A 20,487-nucleotide genomic window follows, 5' to 3' on the forward strand; every position below is an offset into this window, starting at 1 on the left:
TAAATATTTTGTAATGTGATATCTAATGTTTTAAAAGTGTTGCCGTTGTTTACCTCGTGGGTTATGTTTGGGGTGGTTCAGCCATTATTTGTAGAATATCGCCTTCGTGCAGACGAGTACTGTGGAGAGCTTTACATAGGCAGCACGACGCGATGTTTTTTTAAAGATATTGTTTGGTAGAGTATCACTGCCTTACAGTCTTGTATTGTAGAGAGCTTTACATAGGCAGCACGACGCGATGTTTTTTTAATAGATATTGTTTGGTAGAATATCACTGCCTTACAGTCTTGTATTGTGGAGAGCTTTACATAGGCAGCACGAGGCGATGTTTTTTTATAGATAATGTTTGGTAGAATATCACTGCCTTACAGTCTTGTATTGTGGAGAGCTTTACATGACAGCACGACGCGAAGTTTTTTTATAGATATTGTTTGGTAGAATATCACTGCCTTACAGTCTTGTATTGTGGAGAGCTTTACATTGGCAGCACACGCGATGTTTTTTTATAGATATTGTTTGGTAGAATATCACTGCCTTACAGTCTTGTATTGTGGAGAGCTTTACATTGGCAGCACGACGCAATGTTTTTTTATAGATATTGTTTGGTAGAATATCACTGCCTTACAGTCTTGTATTGTGGAGAGCTTTACATAGACGAGACATGTGATTCTTTTTTCTTTTTTTTGAGTGCCTAAATACATTTGTCTTACGGTCTTGTATTGTAAAGAGCTTTACATAGATAGTACGACATTAACAGACTTCCTTCAAAACATTTTATTCATTGCTTGCCCGCTGGGTATCTATGATATGAGGTAAACAACGTGACTCTGCTTTACCGTTTTCTACCTCCCATGATATGTTTTTACATTCCGGTAGAATACCGCTGTCTTACTTCCTTGTATTGTAGAGAGCTTTACACGGTCAGGACAAGGGGGGGGGGGGGGTTGAGTGTCTAGAAACAATTTATCTTGCGGTGTATTATTGTAGAGAGCTTTACGTAGACAGCACGACATTTAAATACCTCCTTCAAAATTTGTAATGCTATAACGTTTGTCTATTGTGTTTTTATGAGGTAAAAACGAGACTGGCGGTAATCGAGAATACAACCCTCACTAGTTTATTCACTGATTCGCTGAAATACGATGTTCAGCGACGTCGCGGTTGACGTGACACGCACAACATAACGACCACCATCAGAATACCGAAATATCGTAACACCACAACTCGTTTATTCGAGATCTAGACACAAACACATAGACACATAGACACATTGTTCAAATTAAATCAGTCAGTCGTTAAGATTAACGTTTATGGTTATGGTTTGTTGGACTTCCGGCCCTTCCTATCAATGGCAACTACTCCGAACTGTCTCTCCCAACGTTGCTATCAATGTAACACATGTTTTATAGGGGACAACACTTTCTTAGTAAAGTACAACTTCAAATAATTTTTTGGGCTGAGTCCCATCCAGGGATTGGAACCCAGACTCTCTGAGGGAGGTACATATCGTCAACAAAGAACAGGACAACAACTGGTATAGTATTATATAATTATTTTCAAAGCTGGTTTTAACATCAATCCACGGTGAGTGTGTGAGCAAGCTGGGTATTGACACCACTTCTGGGATGGAAAACCCGCATCGACGAAAGTCATATGTATATGATAATATACTGAACAACAAAAGTTCCTGTGACATTGAATAAGATTAAATGCAAAGTTATGTATTTTTACCAAATCTGAAACAATTTCGGTTTGCAACAGATAAAAGACTCCTGTGAGTGTTAAAATGGTTTCATTTGCCATACTGACTTCAGAAAATGCGCGATTTCATAATAAAAAAAAACATGAGCATGTAAAAAATGACAATTCACAAATCAATAGCGTGTGTGTCCACCTCAGGTTGCAATGCAAGCAATACATCTTCGTCTCATGGAATGGACCAGGCGTCGCACAAAGTCCCGTAGGATATCTGTCCATATCTGCTGGAACATGTTTCGAAGTTCCTGGAGTGTCTGTGGAACATGTGGTTGACGTCGATGGCGCCGATCCATCTCATCCCACATGTGCTCGATTGGTGAGAGATCAGGGGAGCGAGCCGGCCAGGGGATGACATTCACGTTGTTTTGTTGAAGGGAATCCTGAACAAGTCGAGCAATGTGAGGCCGGGCATTGTCATGTTGAAAGGTAATGCTTGGGCCATGACGACGCAAATACGGTAGACCAACAAGGCCGATGATCTCGTCGCGGTAGCGCTGTCCATTGAGATTTCCCTCTACCACTATCAAACGGGCCCACTGTCTTGCTGTAATCTCACCCCCATACCATAACGCTGCCGACCCCGAACCGATCTTCTTCCATGACACAATGATTGACGTAACGTTCACCTCGACGTCGGTACACTCGAATCGTCCATCGCTGTGGCTGAGATGAAAACGTGACTCGTCAGTGAATAGAACTTGCATGGCCGTCCAGCGTAGACGCTGTCTGCACCACTGTAGACGTACTTGAAGGTGGGTTCCTGTCAAAATGGGACGTCTGGCGGGTCTTCTGGCGACAATCCCTGCACACCTGAAGCGACGACGTATACGGTTTGTGAAGATATTCGTCGAAGGCCAGGGATGCTTCTTGCAGTCACTGTTGCTGGCTGGAATCGATTTCGTAGGAGTGTTGTTCGAATCCAGTTGTCTTGTCGATTATTGGTTACGTGTGGCCTGCCACTCCGAGGATGGTCTCTAACTGCATTCGTCTGTTGCCAACGTTGCCATAAACACCAAATGGTGTTTCTGTGGGTGTTAAATTGTCTTGCAACATCACGTTGACTCGATCCTGCTTAAAGCATAACAATGGCTCGCAGACGCTCATTTTCGGACAGGCATGGCATTTCGAAATGTTGAATAATTGCGTAATTTTGTTGTTTTCCTGAGTGGTTGTTGTTAGCACGATGCTAAACAATGCATATGGAATCCTGTTAACGCACATGTTTTTATACCCATTCTTGGGTATTGAAATGCATGAGGCTTGCATAAAAGTCAACTTTTGCACGGAATGCATGCTTTTCTGTAGCCGTTGCGTTTTTGTGACTTGATTCCATACATGTACTACAATACTGAAAACCAAACTTTACTTCTTTGAAAAATACACTAAAATATTGGTGTCACAGGAACTTTTGTTGTTGAGTATATTATTATGTATTCTTAGGATTAGGATTTGTCGCTTATGTTTACACACGAATCTGAGCACCGAACCCAGGACAGGCGGACCCGGCCACGACGGACGGATGGGTCACATTGCGGCGTCAACTGACATGACAGGCGGACCAGGCCATGACGGACGGACGGACGGGTCACATTGCGGCGTCAACTGGCATGACAGGCGGACCCGGTCACGACGGACGGACGGGTCACATTGCGGCGTCAACTGACATGACAGGCGGACCCGGTCACGACGGACGGACAGGTCACATTGCGGCGTCAACTGACATGACAGGCGGACCAGGCCATGACGGACGGACGGACGGGTCACATTGCGGCGTCAACTGGCATGACAGGCGGACCCGGTCACGACGGACGGACGGGTCACATTGCGGCGTCAACTGACATGACAGGCGGACCCGGTCACGACGGACGGACAGGTCACATTGCGGCGTCAACTGACATGACAGGCGGACCCGGCCATGACGGACGGACGGGTCACATTGCGGCGTCAACTGACATGACAGGCGGACCCGGCCATGACGGACGGACGGGTCACATTGCGGCGTCAACTGACATGACAGGCGGACCCGGCCATGACGGACGGACGGGTCACATTGCGGCGTCAACTGACATGACAGGCGGACCCGGCCATGACGGACGGACGGGTCACATTGCGGCGTCAACTGACATGACAGGCGGACCCGGCCACGACGGACGGACGGGTCACATTGCTGCGCCAACTGACATGACAGGCGGACCCGGCCACGACGGACGGACGGGTCACATTGCTGCGCCAACTGACATGACAGGCGGACCCGGCCATGACGGACGGACGGGTCACATTGCGGCGTCAACTGACATGACAGGCGGACCCGGCCAAGACGGACGGACGGACGGGTCACATTGCGGCGTCAACTGACATGACAGGTGGACCCGGCCATGACGGACGGACGGGTCACATTGCGGCGCCAACTGACCTCTGTTTTTCTTGGTATATAGATGTGCGACCAAACTATGAGAAACTGACATCTAGAATGTGTCTAACTTTATATCTTCGATACGTGTAAGTGATGGTCATTGGTGTGCCTTTGTACTAAATGTAATTTCACTAAAACCACCACATACTGCACCTGACCTGTTCAGACGCTCTTATGACGTGTTTGTGTTTTGTCCTTACAAAGAATTCGCATGATTTTATCAATTATCATATTAGGTTTTGCGGGGAATATAAAAACGGGCTCCGTAGATCTGTTCATGTCTCTTTCTCAAACATAACTCATAAACCAGAGACAATATATACTAACGCTTGGATTCTGAAAATATATAATTATCATTTAGCTTGAAGGGAGGTCCCAGTGAAATGGGAGATCACCTGTGGAAAATCTAGACTTGCTTCATTTAGGGCTATAGCATTACAGCAAGGGTGGGCCGGAAGGGGTTATAATACTGTTCAGAGACTATGAGACTCAATAACCGTGGGATATTTGTTTATGAAACTTTGTACACACATCGTGCATGCGTTGAACTGGTGCCTTGTGCAATTCGAGTCATTCATTGCATCAGTGTTCGCAAGAAAGGAAATGTGCCCTGGAATAAAACGCCCAGTTATTGAAACAAAACCTAACAAGATACCGTCACTGTATATCTGAGAGCAAGGCTCGAACTGGTCGGTCGGGTGATTGTTATACGTGTTCTGTATAGTAACCTTTCTGGTTTCAAGAAGGGGCGCAACAAGTGGCGTGATCTCCGGCAGAATAGGTCAGCCCCCCTCCTCAAGAACTCCGCACATGGGAGTGAGGAAGTCACTACTGCTTGTGTTGTGCTAGCCGACAATACGATACGTGTGTTGTGCCCTTAAACCTACAATGGTCGGAAGTCTACAATATTCATGAGTGGGCGTGGCTTGTGTATGCACGTGACACTATCTTCCGCAAAGCTGTTGATGTCTAACGAACGCATCGCTGTCTCGGCTGTTATTGCGCGATACGATGTTTCACTCACAATCTGCACATCAGGTATATAAGATGTAGTTTATGTGTCTTTGAATATTGTGCTGTACTGTATTTGCGATCCTCGACTTCGGACAGATCGAAAGTTCCGAGAAATGCAGAGTCAACCCAACTCGCCTATCTCCGAAACATCCAGTGGTGCACATCAGCCCTGATCGAAACATTGACATGTCTTTGCTATTACTTGCATACCCAACACAGTAAAAACCTTTTGTCATCAAGCTCCATACTTATACACTACATCTTTCTCTACTTGTTATATTCCAGAGCAAAGCAATCACTGCGTGTGGCAAAAGTTGGTCAACTACAAGATGCAACTATATATTATTTATTTTAGAAACCCTGATAAGATTCCAGGGAGTAGATTCACATGGTGTCCAAGAAAAAGAGTTATCATGCTTGTAATATAAATATATAAAATAAAATCCAAATGGTGCCTGGAACAATGTTTATTAATCAGACCCAGGGCCCAGGCAATTAGGACTTGCCAAATCATTCTAGACTTGAGTTGGCTCCCTTTCTCCATTTATTCTAACGTGTCTGAGAGACAGAGGTTCAGGAATGTGCAATCTTCTTTCTGGATAAAAAAAACCATATGAACAGATTCTGAGACACTTTCATTAATTCTGTACTGCTTAACTGCGGTCCTCAATATATAACGAAAATAAAGTAAAAAGTATGAAATATAATTCCATGTATTAAAGTGACACAACTTTAATCTCCAAACAATATATGATATGATGCCCTATTTGTATAAAATCTGTTTGGAATTTATTTTTCAAATTCAAATATACATCTATGAATTACCATTTGGCAAATAAAAAAATGAGATAAAATACATGGTCAGTGATGATATTTTCCATTATTCCAGATAATACAAGCTGAGCATCTAATTGGATCTAATTAGATATGAGCACATGCTCAAGATGGAAGATCTGTCGAAAAGTATGAATGACATGAAATTAAAAAAACCCAGGTAAAACAGTTTCTTCTCTAGCAAGACATAACCGCATTGATCATGATCTGACATTTTCATAAGTAATAAAAACAGATTTGTTGGTATTAAATCATTGCAGAAGTCTTTACTGGAACTTTCTAAGTCTCAAGTAACTTGAAATGCTTTGCCATAAGTTTAGTCCCAGTCAAGACTACTATTTTTTGTAAAGGTGCAACTTTTTCATCTGAGTTGTTATTATGACATTCACTCTCTCTCCCATTTCAGCAAAAACTGGTGGCTTCCTTGGCGCATCAACGGAAACCCTTAAAACTACAGAAGGTCTAAAGTCTACAATGATGGGGTGGCCCATTCCTGGACCCCCCCAGGCAGTCATGAGCTGTTGCATAGGCCCCTCCTGATCCATTGACCTTGATGATGCACAACCCCATCTAGACTGAAAAATATCATTCACTCTCTCTCCCATTTCAGAAAAAATGGGCGTCAGTGTGCATCTCAGAGGTTCTGCCAGCTTACCAGGTGAGCTTCAAACAGCCCAAGGCACCCCATGGAACTGGTCAAAAATCAAATCCACCTTCTTTTTCTCTCTGTCTTTTTTTAAAGGATTTGTGAAGACTTAAGACCTTCAGCAGGTTTAAGGGCAGCTATAGGAGCCCTTAAACCTGCTGAAAGTCTTAAGTCTACAATGATGGGGTGGCCCCTTCCTGGACCCGACAGGCAGTCATGGACTGTTGCATAGGCCCCTCCAGATCCCTTTGGCCATGCAAAACCCCATCTAGACTGAAAAATTTCATTCACTCTCTCTCCCATTTCAGAAAAAATGGGCGGCTTCCTCGGCGCGTCAAGGCGACAGTCAGTGTGCACCTCAGAGGTTCTGCCAGCTTGCCAGGTGAGCTTCAAACAGCCCAAGGCACCCTAGGAAACTGGTCAAAAATCAAATCCACCTTCTTTTTCTCTCTATCTTTTTTTAAAGGACTTGTGTAGACTTAAGACCTTCAGCAGGTTTAAGGGCAGCTGTAGGAGCCCTTAAACCTGCTGAAAGTCTTAAGTCTTTCGGAGTCAGTATACTGTGTCTGAGTGGGGTATTCATGTTAAACTGCAGCATGATATCTCAGTGAGCTAGCACTATATAAATCGACATCAGTCCAGACTAGTACAAGCAGCCACACACACGTGCATGCACGTCGCTATATAAGTGCAATAATCTTGGACGCGACGTTAAACCCAATTTCACCTCACCTCACATACTAACTACTCACTCAGAACTAGAAATTATGAAATAAGTTTTTCCTGTTAATTATTGTGGAAAGTATCTTTTTATCTTTACATGAATATGTTATGCCTTATTTCATTTGGTTTCTCTAAATTCTTATATTCAAAACTACAGGGTAAATGTAGAAATAGAAATAAACTTTACATGTGAAAAATAAATAAATGCCATTATAAATGCATTTGTGAATATGACACATGAAAGTGTTACTTCCTTTTCACTATTTACCTATTTTGTCAAATCCTGACAGACTTGGTTCAAATATATTTAGATTTAAAAATGTAATTAAAAACACGACTTCATATCTTGCACGCCATTGCAGAATATTGTAGAATATCAATAGGACTGGTAATTTATATATTTATAGGGGGGTGATCATGAAGAAATTACACAGCAAATAAAGGATGGGGTGGGGGAGGGGTGTATTAATGACAACATGTAGGGGGTCACCAAAATTTATCACAAGTATATTTGGGAGAGTGGGTACAACATAAATGACATGGTTCTGTATTATTATGAATAAAAAGGTTAAATATTTCATTTGTTATAAGTTATAAGTGTCAATGAAATTGCAATCTGTATATATTGGGGACATAATAAATCCACATAAAGTGTAGGGTGAAGATGGGGGGTTGGGGGGGAGGGTCTCGTCTAAATATGGTCCTAACCTCAATCCCATTATAAATTACCCATACCTGAGGTTGATAATTAAGGTCCTCTACCTCCTTCTCACACAGATACCTGTATATTTCCACCCCTTTATGTTTGTATGGTGCTCTGACATAGGGGCAATGTGTTCTTTCATTCAATACACAACATGCTTTTGATCTCATTAATACAGAGAACTGGCATGTTGGTTGCTGGCTCGTTACATTGAAAAGGCCAATGACCATTGCTTCCTGAAGTTAGTAGCTTGGAATATAAGATTGTTGTATGTGGTTGTGGTTGCTTGGACACTCGCCCCGTGCAGACGTGTCCTTCCAAGCTCGCTACCCACGCTCAACTATGACAGACATCGCTCTGTCGCTACCGAGGGAGCTAGTTGCCATCCTGGAGCCCTTGCTGGCTTTCAGGGTTGGGGACTACTCCCTCAGGACTTCCTACAAGTCCAACTCCTCCACCTTTTACTTAGGTCAAAGGAAAAGGCATCTGGTCAAAGCTCCGGCCAAGACCAAAACTAAGGAGAAAACCACCCCGGCCCCTATCCCTGCTGCACCACGCCCGGTACAGAAGGCCAGGCCGCCCAAAGTGAAGAAGGCTCCACCAGTCGCCACCATGGAGATCCAGGAAAGCCTACCCACCACTCCTCCGCCCCCAACAGCAGCACTGGAACTCGCTCCCCTCGAATCCAGAGGGGAGGAGCCCTTTCGCACGCCTGTAGGGACAGGACACGGAAGGAAGAAGAGAAAGAGGAAAAGTATCTTCTCCCCTGACTCTCCCCCCCTCCCATCACCACCTACAAGCAAGACCATGGAAACACAAACCTCCTTAACACAAGGCCCCTCCTTCAACACCAGCCAAGTCCAAACCGACCCGGTTCCTGAACCAGTTGTTGAGGAAGACGTCCGTGTCGACCTTGCCCAGCAGGCAGACCTCATCCTGGAGCAGCACAAGGCCCACCCTAACCCCTGCTACCAGCATGAGAGCGGCAAGGTATACCCCAGCAACCGGCCACGCCCACCCATGGTGCTGGTGCAGTACTGGGGAAAAGAGAGATTTGAACATGAAATCCACAGCTACCAGGATCTGTCGGATTTCCTGGTCGACTGCGATCTTCAAGTCAGCCCCATCTTCATCACCAAAGCCGCCGCCCGCCTCACCACCGCACTGTTCCAAGCTCTCCCTCCAGGGGAGCTTGACCTAGCCAGGAGGCTCCTGGCTGGGGTGAAACAGTAAGCTCCAGCTTCCACCACCACACCAGTTCGCAAGCCGACATCATGCCTTCCCACGCCTTACCCCCACCCCCACCCCCACCCAAGCCCAACTTTTTCAATATAATTATTATTCTTTTATCACCCCCTCCAACCCAGCCAAAACCCACCCCCCTAGATTATCATTTTAGGTTTACCTAATTTACATTTTTTGGAGTCGCACTTCTTATTTATTCATTACGCTTTTTTTCCCCCCTGTTTAGTATAAGTGCTTCCCTGTGTGCGAGATAGGCTAAATGTAATTTATTACATGCGGAAAGGGCACGTTATATCCCAGAATATAAATGAATGAATGAATGTTTATGGAATGTGAATGACGTTTCAACTGTGCCAGGTACTACTCTGAATCAACAATCCATATGTGTAACATTGAATCTTATCTCCTTGTTATATTTCTCTGTTTGATTGGCGCTACAATTATCTGTTCTGATGACAGTTAAACATTGCAGGTTAGTAATATCATTGCTTTTGGCACATACGTTTCAGCATAACTTTTTAAAGATTGACATATCTCGGGTAATTAGCAGTGATAATTGCCATGTATGATACTAACTTCCTCATATCACATAATTCTTGTTTTGGTAATAATACATATTTTGAAAGTCTTAAAGAAAGGACCTCCAAACCTGAGTATTTGCAGCACCATGTTCATGGGATAGAAATAAAATTCTGTTTCTCAATTTGGACCTGTATTCTTCATTTGTGAAAAAAATATGAAAGTATCAATATTTCAAATTGTTTCTCTTTGAAGGATTTGTAGAACTATTTAGGGGGTCACATTATGTAGAGAAATAATTGTCTTTTATTGTAAAAAATTAGTAATGAAAATGAAACTGTTCAAATACTAGCCCAAATTTCTTTTCGGTATGATCTGTGGATGAAGGGGTACTTTCTTTACTTTTTGTTGTTGTATCCAGCAAGTGATATCACTTGATTGATAACGGTGTTAGAACCTACACTGATACATCGCTCCTTATTGTAATAAAGAAGTTGTTCATCCAAAAATTCTTATCCTTACTCACTATACAGTTTATACATTTTATCATTTATGCATGTCATTATGTCATAAGAGTCAGTATTACACTAACAGTCAAAATGTAGTCACACATAATTATATGATAATGGATAGCAGGGGTAAATTAAACAACTGCATCATTTCTAGTTTGATATAACTTATCTTGGTACATCAAGATTGTATTAAGTTTACTGAACAGAGTGTTTTCTATTTATAAATGAACAGTTGTGTAAAAACCAATATTCATAAGACTTGTATGCTTCATACTGATATTTCCACACAGAAGAGAGGTACTGCCAGACAATGGAAGGCTGGGGACCCCAGGCACTGATAAATGGGGATCACATTACAAGTGTTCTCCCTGGGTCTGGGCAAAAAACACAAAGCACACACCCCGTATTCAACAATTGTCAACAATTTAGGCAAACTAGTTTCATACTAGTTTGAAGTAGTTTCATGTAGTATCATTTGTTTGCAGATGAGTTTCCTGAATACCTGTCAGAATATCAGATGATTTGAGGAAACGGACACAGTCCAGTACATTCCAACCAATGGCAGAAGTAAGTACCAACACTATCAAGTCATACAATGATATGTATATGTTACTTTCTTTACTCTATATTTAGCTCAAAGTTAATTTGATTAGGTAGTTATGATTACAAGTTCTACTTACATTTTATGTCTAATGTCTTGGCCATTATTGTAGGATAGGATTTGTAGGTCCAGGATAAAATATGCTCCTTTCCATTTTATAAGGCCTTGTAATGATTACTGTCAGTACATCATTTACTTCAATTCCCACCAGTTTGTAAGTTCAATATTATTAGAACTGACATGCAATGTAACTAAAACAAGTAATGCAAAGTGCATGGTGGAACCGGGCCTTTATTTCTTAGTCTGAAAAAAGTGATAAGTTAATTGTTTCTTGTAACTACTTCATACACAACAATATTTAAAATTAGGCAATTGCTGAACTATTGTGTCATGATGACATCTTGATATGTTTGTTAAGAATGGTATAATTAGTTTGTTCAGTAATCATTAGAACAGAACAGGTGGTGGCGTCTACTATCGCCTACAGTGCACTTTACCTACAAGGTAAGAATGTCATCTGTGGGATGACTCCACGCCCTGCTACATGGTGATAACTTCATAGTGTGACATTCTGTCCATTCTACCATACTGTCAGTATGTATACCCAAATAAAGACACAAACAAAAGAGGAATCTTAGAAGGTAATAATTAGCTCACCCTGGGATTAGGCTGTGGGTCTGCTACTGATCTATATAACACCTTCTGCATGTAGTTAACCGAACATTTACTCTGTTATTAAACATGTCACCACCTCACGAAGGTTATGATATGATAGACAATCAAATAATACATTTTGGAGTGATATCATGGTTAGAAAAAAACAACATGCTGTATCATGTGATAACTGTGACCATGTAAATAAACCATATATATTACCACAAAAATCATTCTTATCATTATTAAAAATAGAGGTGCATTTTTCTGCCAAATGCAGTTCCGTTTTTCGCCAGAGAAGTTGGTGACGTTTTTCTGAGGTGCCTTTTTAGCCTGCGACCAAAACGTTGAAGGAAACAGGGAGTGCACAAGAAGTAGTTGATGTGGAACTTGATATATACGTTGCTATACGGGAGTTATGACATACTGTTAACGAGAATATTTCCTATATTAATGCCCAATTCCCAGTATTTATTTTCCATGACACAATGGCAAAGTGGAAGGTGATACTGAGAATAAAATTCCTTAAAATACCACACTTGCTCACAAAATACACGAACATTTTACAAACATTTTGAGATATTTCCCCTTACTTTTGCATAAAATAATGATAGTTTACAGATCGATAAAGAAGGAAAGTTTCTTCAGGTTATGGTGTACCACAAACAATGCAGTCTCACCGCACGCTGTGTGCTGTCACAACACAGCAGAAGTACGAGGCACTTCCGAGGTTCAGGTGAGAAGCATTGCGTACGAAATAAGTGTCATGTGCATACACAAGCCATGCCCACTCATGAATAGTATAGTCAGGGTGGGGCTTTAAGACCATTGTTGGTTTAAGGGCACAACATACCTCGCTGCTTTTCCTGGAAAACAGACTGCAGTGACTGCAGTAACATTCCAAGTAAACAAGGCGGGGTCCTGATCACGCTTCAAGGACTCATCATTCTCGAGTTACTCGAGGTACCGAGTAAAGATCACACGGAGTCATCCTAATCGTTAGTTCGAGATTCGGTGGTGAAACGAATATGTGCATCTATATGAATTTCACTATATGGAAGTGATTAAACTGAGCCAGACTTTGGTTACATGTCTCAATGAACCACGGCATAACAATTTGCCTATAACAATACATGTATGGTCACCGCTGTTTCTTACCTGTACATATTTATAATATATGGGGTGGGCAGTGAATAGAAAGAAGGATGATTATTAATGATTATTCAAAGGGTGGACTGCAGTGAAAGGGTTGATTCTGAAACTTTTGCTTATTACATGATAATAGAATTGTTATAACGTCTATGCTTGTCAGAAGGCGTATGGCAACAACTGCCATAACCCTATTTTAAAATAGACGTATAACGCCCCTTCACAATATATGCAAAGAAATAAGAAATATCTTTTGGAAATATGTGCTGCTTAGTTATAGTAACTTGAGAACAAATGAGGTTCAAAATGTAGAAGGGTTCCTGTTCCAGTTCAAAATTTCGTATCACATAAAGATATGCATTTGTTATCTAAATGGCAATCAAATGGGTTTAAATAGAAGCGTGGCATATTTACAGAAGCTGGTTTAAAGCAATTTGATGTTTTACAGACTGAGTTTAACATAAATGGAACCTATCTTCCCTATAATGCATTAAAACTAATAATACATGTTTTGCCTTACTGTACTGTTTAAGGGATACATAAGAAAGAAATGAAGTACATCTTCCCCGTATGATAGCCACAACAACATCTTGGGCTGTCGGATATAAATCTGGCAAATTTGTCGTCATTTAGATCATTGCAGCCAAGCCTGAGACGGGAGTGTATAACCTGACAGAATCTTGATACATAATTTGTATCAAAGTATATACCATTCCTATCATTGCTTTTTATAAAACTTTTAAAACTTCCTAAGCTACTGGCATTGGTGTATTCAATAGGTAGTGAGTTCCAAATATAAACTGTATCTGGAATAAATGATTTGGCATAATTATTTGATTTAGACTTTGTGGTTTGCAGCAGTTTCTCAAATTATAATCACTTATCCGACACTCTATTTGGAACTAAGGATGAGAGATAGTCTGGTACTAGATTGTTAACCATTTTATAAAAAATATTTAACTTTTGAAAATGCCTTCATTCTTCAAATGACATAAGATTTGTTTCTTTATAAAGTTTACCGTGACTTGTGCCACGAACAGCCCCACAAATAGTTCTGAGTGCATCTAGATTTAGTTTTTCAAGTAGTAACGCCTGTTCTTTTGTGCAGTTGTCCCATATGTGGCAACAGTAATCAAATATCGGTAGTATGAAAGATTTATACATAGTTTCCAGTGTTTTTCTATTTAAATGATACTTGAAACTCCTGAGACAGTGAATCATTGGACTGACTTTCTTGACTAGGTTATCAATGTGATCTTCCACATACAATCTTCTTGGAGAGTAAGTCCTAGATGTTTATGAGGATGAACTTCCTGAACAGTAGTGTTACTCATTTTCAAAACTGGTTTTACATTTGGAAGAATCTTCCGGGAAAATTGGATAGATACTGTTTTATTAGGGTTGAAATCGACCTGCCAGTTTTCCGCCCAAGAGGATATTCTACTTAGATGGTTATTCAGACAATGTGCTGCTGTATTCATGTCATTTACCACGACATATAGGGATGTGTCATTGGCAAACAATCTTATATTACTATCAATATCGTCTATAATGTCGTTTATGAAAATTAGAAACAGTAGCGGTCCTAAAACTGACCCTTGTGGAACTCCGGCCGTAACTGGTCGTAAGTCTGAACTATACCCATTGATAACAACCCGTTGGCATCTATGTTTTAGGAAGCTTTCAAACCATCTCAGTAATTTCCCTTCATTCCATAGGATTTGAGTTTATGGATAATGCCTTTGTGCCAGACTTTATCAAAGGCCTTACTAATGTCGCAAAAGACTGCTCTGATTTCTTTGCCTTTATCCAATTCTCTAGCAATAAAATCATATAAGTAAGTCAGCTGGTTTAGCGGTAGAATCTCCTGGCATGAAACCTGATTGGAGATTTGTAAACAAATTATTATCTCTTAAGTAATTAAAACATATTTGAAAACGCATTTTTCGAATATTTTAGCCACACAACACGTGAGAGCTATAGGCCTATAATTACTACATTCATTAATATTACCTTTCTTATAAATAGGCATAACGGAAGCTTCTTTCCAACTTACCGGAAAAGTAGACTTATCCAGGGATACATTAAACAATTTAGCCAGTGGATATGATATCGCTGAAGCATTTAATTTCAATAATCTATTGCCGATACCGTCGGGCCCTGTTGCTTTAGTTACATCAACAAATAGGAGAACATCTTGAACTTCCTTTGTTGTTAGAATGATAGTAGAGACCGATTCTTCTGTTTTCAGCTTAATATAAGGGAGAGTTTTATCAGGATATTTAACAGTTGCCTGGTCAGAGAAATAATTGTTCATCACATTTGCAATATCTCTTGTATCATCATATAGTATATCGTGGTAATTAATGAGAGGAAATTTTGTATTACTGGTGCTAGGGCTGGGGCGGGTAACTCGGGTACCCGGGTCGGGTGGGTACTGAGTAGGACCCGGGTACCCACAGGACTAACCGGACCCGTGGTTAGTCACGAGATCTATTGTTTAATGACAAAATGTATCTTGAACTCTGTGGTTAAACTACAAGTCACTAATGTTTTGAATTTCTTTGTGACTGTGCAGCCATTCCTTCTGGTTTTTCATATGGTTGAATAAAGATATAACTTATTCAACTTCAGTGTATGAATGACCAGATTACTTAATACATGTATCTAAATACGTTTTGCCAGGGCTATGCTAAAAATGTTCCTAATCGGACATTTTGAGACATCCCCTGAGACCTACAGTGGGTACCCGGGTAGGGTTGGGTAATAGGGGGGTGGGTACCCAGGTAGTAAATTTGGACTCGTCCCAGCCCTAACTGGTGCCCCTCAGATATTTTTTAGGAATATGATTATTACATACGTCAGTAATTGTCCGGGTAAAACATTCTGCCATAACGTCAACATTTCAGGATGATAACAAATGATCCCACTTTGTCTCAGTTAAGCTATCAATAATTTCTTCATTATCAGCCATGTTGTAATTATAGATTTTTCTTTTAAAATTTGCATTGCTAGGTATGTTTGCCTTAATTTTTACGAATATAGGACAATGATCACTGCATATAGGATCGGATACACCCGAACTCCACACACTGTCTGCATTAGTTACAAACAGTAAATCAATCAGAGTTCTGAAGGTAGGTGTTATCCTGGTGGGCTCAGTTATAATTTGGGTCAACCTATATATTGCTTGTAAGTGATCTATTTTGCTCTTACTTTCTCTAAGAATATCTAGATTAAAGTCCCCAGGTATAATAGTTGGTATATTCAAATCTATTGCATTACATATTGACTGATCTATCAACTCCCTGTAAGTCTTGCTTTTATCTGCCCTATAGAATGTCCCTACTACGTATTTACTGGTCTTGCATCTTACCTGTACCCATAATGCTTCGTGTCCATTTACGCACAGATGATCCATGTTTTTAACATATAAATTGTTTTTTACATATACAGTTACACCCCAGCCTCGACTTGGTCGATCTTTTCTAATTGGCAAATGAAAACCTGGAATTGAAATATCAACAGTAGGTATGCCGACATGCAGCCTAGTTTCGGTTAAGCAAATAATATCGTATGAATGAAATTCAGTGCAGAGTAGAACTTCCTTGTCCTTTAAACTCCTTACATTTAGATGAACAATCTTTAAATTACCATATTTTACTGGCCCAGGGTTTGGGTGAACATCCCCGCAACCTAAGAGAAGTATCACTACTATAATAGACGTTCTTAGCTTATAGATACAACAGGAAGAGAGAAACAGCAAGTACTTTGTAAATTTGCAAGATGCCTTGCTATAAAGACTAGAAGCAAATAATCCCACTGCCTGTCTATAATGCGCTATATCTACCGGCATCTTTTTTTAACAGAATATATTTGTTTTCTATAGAGGCAGGCGGGGAGGCTACACGCGGAGTATAACTTTGCAATGCTGAAATGCACTATATATAACCAAAAACTGACAACAGAAAGCTGAATGAAAACTACAGAGAGAAAGAATGTCACAACACTCACAGACAAAACATGACCAACACAAAATGAACTTTCGAAACATAAACAAAATCTATATACATCAACCAAAACGTTGGTTGTAGAATAATAATAAAAAAGCAGATTAATTGGGTAACAATAAGAAGAAAGGATAAAATCAAAGTCACCATAGTTTGGTGTAGAGTAATGAGAAACTAACTGAGAGGGGGAAATAATATAAAATATGTTTTCATAACAGATTGTGTGAACGGAAGTAGTAGATAAATTTAATATAAAACAAAAAAAGATGGATAAATAACTATAACAATATGAATAAACTGAGCTCACGCCCGGGGCAAGTCTAGGTTCTGGCACACCTGGGTTAATTTTCAGGGACTTGGCACGTGCATATGAAATGAACAAGCCACAACGATCAAAATTAGCCTTCTAACAGGCTGGGATATCCTTCAAATATATGCACATTACTGTGTGACCATATAGCAACTCCCCTAGATATTTTTCACAGGATTTGGGAATATAGACTAAAACTACGGTAACACACAAATATCTTCAGAAATGCTTCAACATGATTCAAACATTTTCTAAAGATAGTCAGATAAGAAAACTTCAGTATATTTTTTTCAACTCCTGAGTATTTATTTAAAATTAGAAAAGAATTAAATAGATTTCTGTAGTTTGTGCAAAGATGAATAGGAATCTCTAGAGCGTAATATACAGAAATCATACATGTATGTATATCTCTTTGTCTCTCTCTTTCTTCCTTTCTCACCTTTTCTATTTCAAGGCTAATAATAGCCACGCGAGTTTGTCACGTGACGCCTCACGCCACGCGTCACGCGAGGCCTATCACTGCGAGAACTGCAGACACGACACTTGGCCCCGCCATTGTTACAGGACACACTGTGACGATACAACCCAGATTCTTCTCACAGCTTATAGCGATTTTAAACGCTCTCGTAATTCACATGTGAGTATGTCTGACAATTACACCTTTTTCTTAAAATATTCCCTACATGTTGTTTATTTGTATTGTATACATACAGTAATTTAACTAACTATAATCTGTGCCTCGATCCATGTCAGTCAGCCATTTTGGAATTTGCCTCATATCAAACCTGGCAAAATGTATGATATAGTGAGGTGGATGTGTATGTGAGTACGTGTAAGGATACACAAGGCTTGGTATGATATAGTGAGGTGGATGTGTATGTGAGTATGTTAAAGGATACCCACTGGAGCGTTTAGGATAGTGATTTAATCCTGCCACGCCCGCTACCTGAGCTGCATGTCGATATAATCTGGGTAAACTGCAATGTTGCATGTAAACATCGCCCCCTGTGACGACACACCTGCATATCGGGTAACTGGTTACTGATCCAATAAGGCAGTTGTGTGTGTGTGTGTGTGTGTGTGTGTGTGTGTGTGTGTGTGTGTGTGTGTGTGTGTGTGTGTGTGTGACACACTTACGAGGCCTTCTCCTATATACATTTCATTACATTGTGGTATGTGAATAATGATAGTGCAGAATAAATGTACAGTGCATAGGAATTACAAGTAATGAGAAAATATAATAACGCACATATTCATATATATATACAGTATTACACACAAACACATATACCTACATACACTCACACACACATACATATATACATATGATGAATTTATATTTTTGTTATACAATGCTATATGATATATTTATAAAATAACACAGTAGTTAATAAACTAATAGACATTATACATTTGTGTGGAGGGCAGGAAATTATAAATGTAACTAAGCTGTGACAATTTCATGTAATGCTATTGTTTTACATCAAAATCAAAGTTATAACGAATACACAAACTAATAGAAAGAAACAACAAAAACAAAAAAAATATAAAAAATATATAAAAATATAACTAAGACTTTTTGTGTTGAAACAACCATGTATTATATGTGCAAGTCACATGTAAAATCAAGATAATTTGAAAGTAGCTCGTGAAATATAATTCTTGTTATAATTCTTGTTATATTAAGATACAATTTAAAATGTGTTTTAAAATCTGTTTGTTTCTACAATAAATTGATGGACATATTTAAAAATTAAGTTATTTTGTTCTTTGGATAGATTTTTTTGTTAGCACTAAGAATCCCTAAGTCCCTGTATTCCTAATATTGATAAACAAAGATTGTCTTATTAAAGAATATTTTTTACATTCAAGAAAATAGTGAAAAGCATTTTGGCATGGGGAACCGCAAGGGCAAGAAATAGTGTCTGACAAATTAACCCTAAATAAATCATCATTTAGATTGCTACATCTATGTCTAAGTCTTGTGTGGATAATATTAATTTGACGCTTTCCATACCTGAAATAATATGGAGATTTAATAACATTTGGATAAATTTTTGTTTTTAATTCAGCTACAGAGATACTATTTTTAATATTTTCATTTTGTGAATTCCATTGTTTTAAAGAGTCTATTATAAATGATTTCTGAAATGTACTTGTTCTGACAAAATGTACAGTCACGTTCTGTTTGCTACGTAGGTTATAATTTGAAGCAACTGATCTATTGTGGGGTAACAAATCATTTATTATTATTTATTATTTTGTGCATTGTTGTAAGTTTTTTTATTTTTCGTCTCTCTTTTAGTGGTAGCCAGCCGGTTTCGAAATATAAGCGTTTCCTCGAGGCAAATTTGGTCAAACCTGTCACAATTCTGACAGCGTCAAGCTGTATTAATTCAAGTTTATTTTTGTTATAAGCAGAACAGTTGTCCCATACTTCCAATGAGTATTCCAGAATAGGTCTTATAAATGTCAGATAGATTTTTGACACATTATATCTATTCAATTTATATTTAAGTTTACGCATAGCTGAAACCATTTTCGCTGTTGACCTAGCAATAATTGAAACATGTGCAGTCCATTTCGTATCTTGAGATAACGTGACCCCCAGATGTTTGTGGGTTTCTACATGTTCAATGGCACTGTTGGCATGACAAATAGTTGGATAATCCTGTACCTGTTTGTGACCAAAAAGCATGTATTTTGTCTTGGTTGGATTAAAGTTTACAAGCCATGTGCTTGCTCACTGGTGGAGATAGAGAAGGTCATGATTTAGTCTGTCTTCAATTATGACCATATCAGTAGATGAAGGTCCTATACATGTACCGTCGGCGAATAACCTAGCAATATTTTGAAGCTGATCAGTAATATCATTTATGTAAACTAGAAATAGGAACGGCTCCAGTACAGAGCCCTGTGGGACCCCTGCTTTAGTGATTTTTTTACTTTATAAACTACCATTAATAAATACTCTTTGGCAAAGGGCTGACAGAAATCTATGATACCAAGCTAATGATTTACCAGTTATACCATATTGTTGAAGTTTATGCAATATACATTTGTGCCATACCCTGTCGAATGCCTTAGAAATATCACAGAATATCATACCAAAATATTTATGATCATCAAGCGAATTACAAATGTGATGGTAAATTTCAATTAATTGATATGTAGTACAATTGTTTGGCATGAATCCCGATTGATATTTGGAAAGTAGTTTATTCTCCAGAAAGTAATTATACATTCATTTAAAAATAAGTCTTTCAAATAAATTTCCCAACACAAGATAACAGTGAAATAGGCCTGCAGTTGGAAGGGTTGGATTTATCTCCCTTTTTGTACAAAGTCATTACATTAGCTTGTTTCCACTGTGATGGGAATGTGCTTTGTTCAAGA

The 20,487-nt window shown here is 39.5% G+C and overlaps 1 protein-coding gene and 1 long non-coding RNA gene across 3 annotated transcripts in view; both read left to right on the top strand.

The window, feature by feature from the left end:
- Positions 1-4,879: 4,879 nt before the first annotated feature.
- LOC124131906 lies at positions 4,880-7,155 on the top strand. Of its 2 annotated transcripts, XR_007223247.1 has the most exons (4): positions 4,880-5,209; positions 6,075-6,179; positions 6,426-6,677; positions 6,974-7,155. It is a non-coding gene; the product is annotated as an uncharacterized LOC124131906 (long non-coding RNA). The 2 variants fall into 2 exon arrangements; XR_006860737.2 differs by lacking the exon at positions 4,880-5,209 and having other exon boundaries at positions 6,054-6,179.
- A 10,434-nt stretch (positions 7,156-17,589) lies between these two features.
- LOC124128359 (barrier-to-autointegration factor B-like) overlaps positions 17,590-20,487 on the top strand; it is a 28,176-nt gene continuing 25,278 nt past the window's right edge. The window contains exon 1 of the mRNA XM_046491767.2: positions 17,590-17,728. The gene's annotated coding sequence lies outside the window, so the exon portion shown is untranslated. The remainder of the gene's footprint in view (positions 17,729-20,487) is intronic.

The sequence above is a fragment of the Haliotis rufescens genome, unplaced genomic scaffold, assembly GCF_023055435.1.
Source record: "Haliotis rufescens isolate VD_foot unplaced genomic scaffold, xgHalRufe1.0.p SCAF_3, whole genome shotgun sequence".
NCBI lineage: Eukaryota > Metazoa > Mollusca > Gastropoda > Lepetellida > Haliotidae > Haliotis > Haliotis rufescens.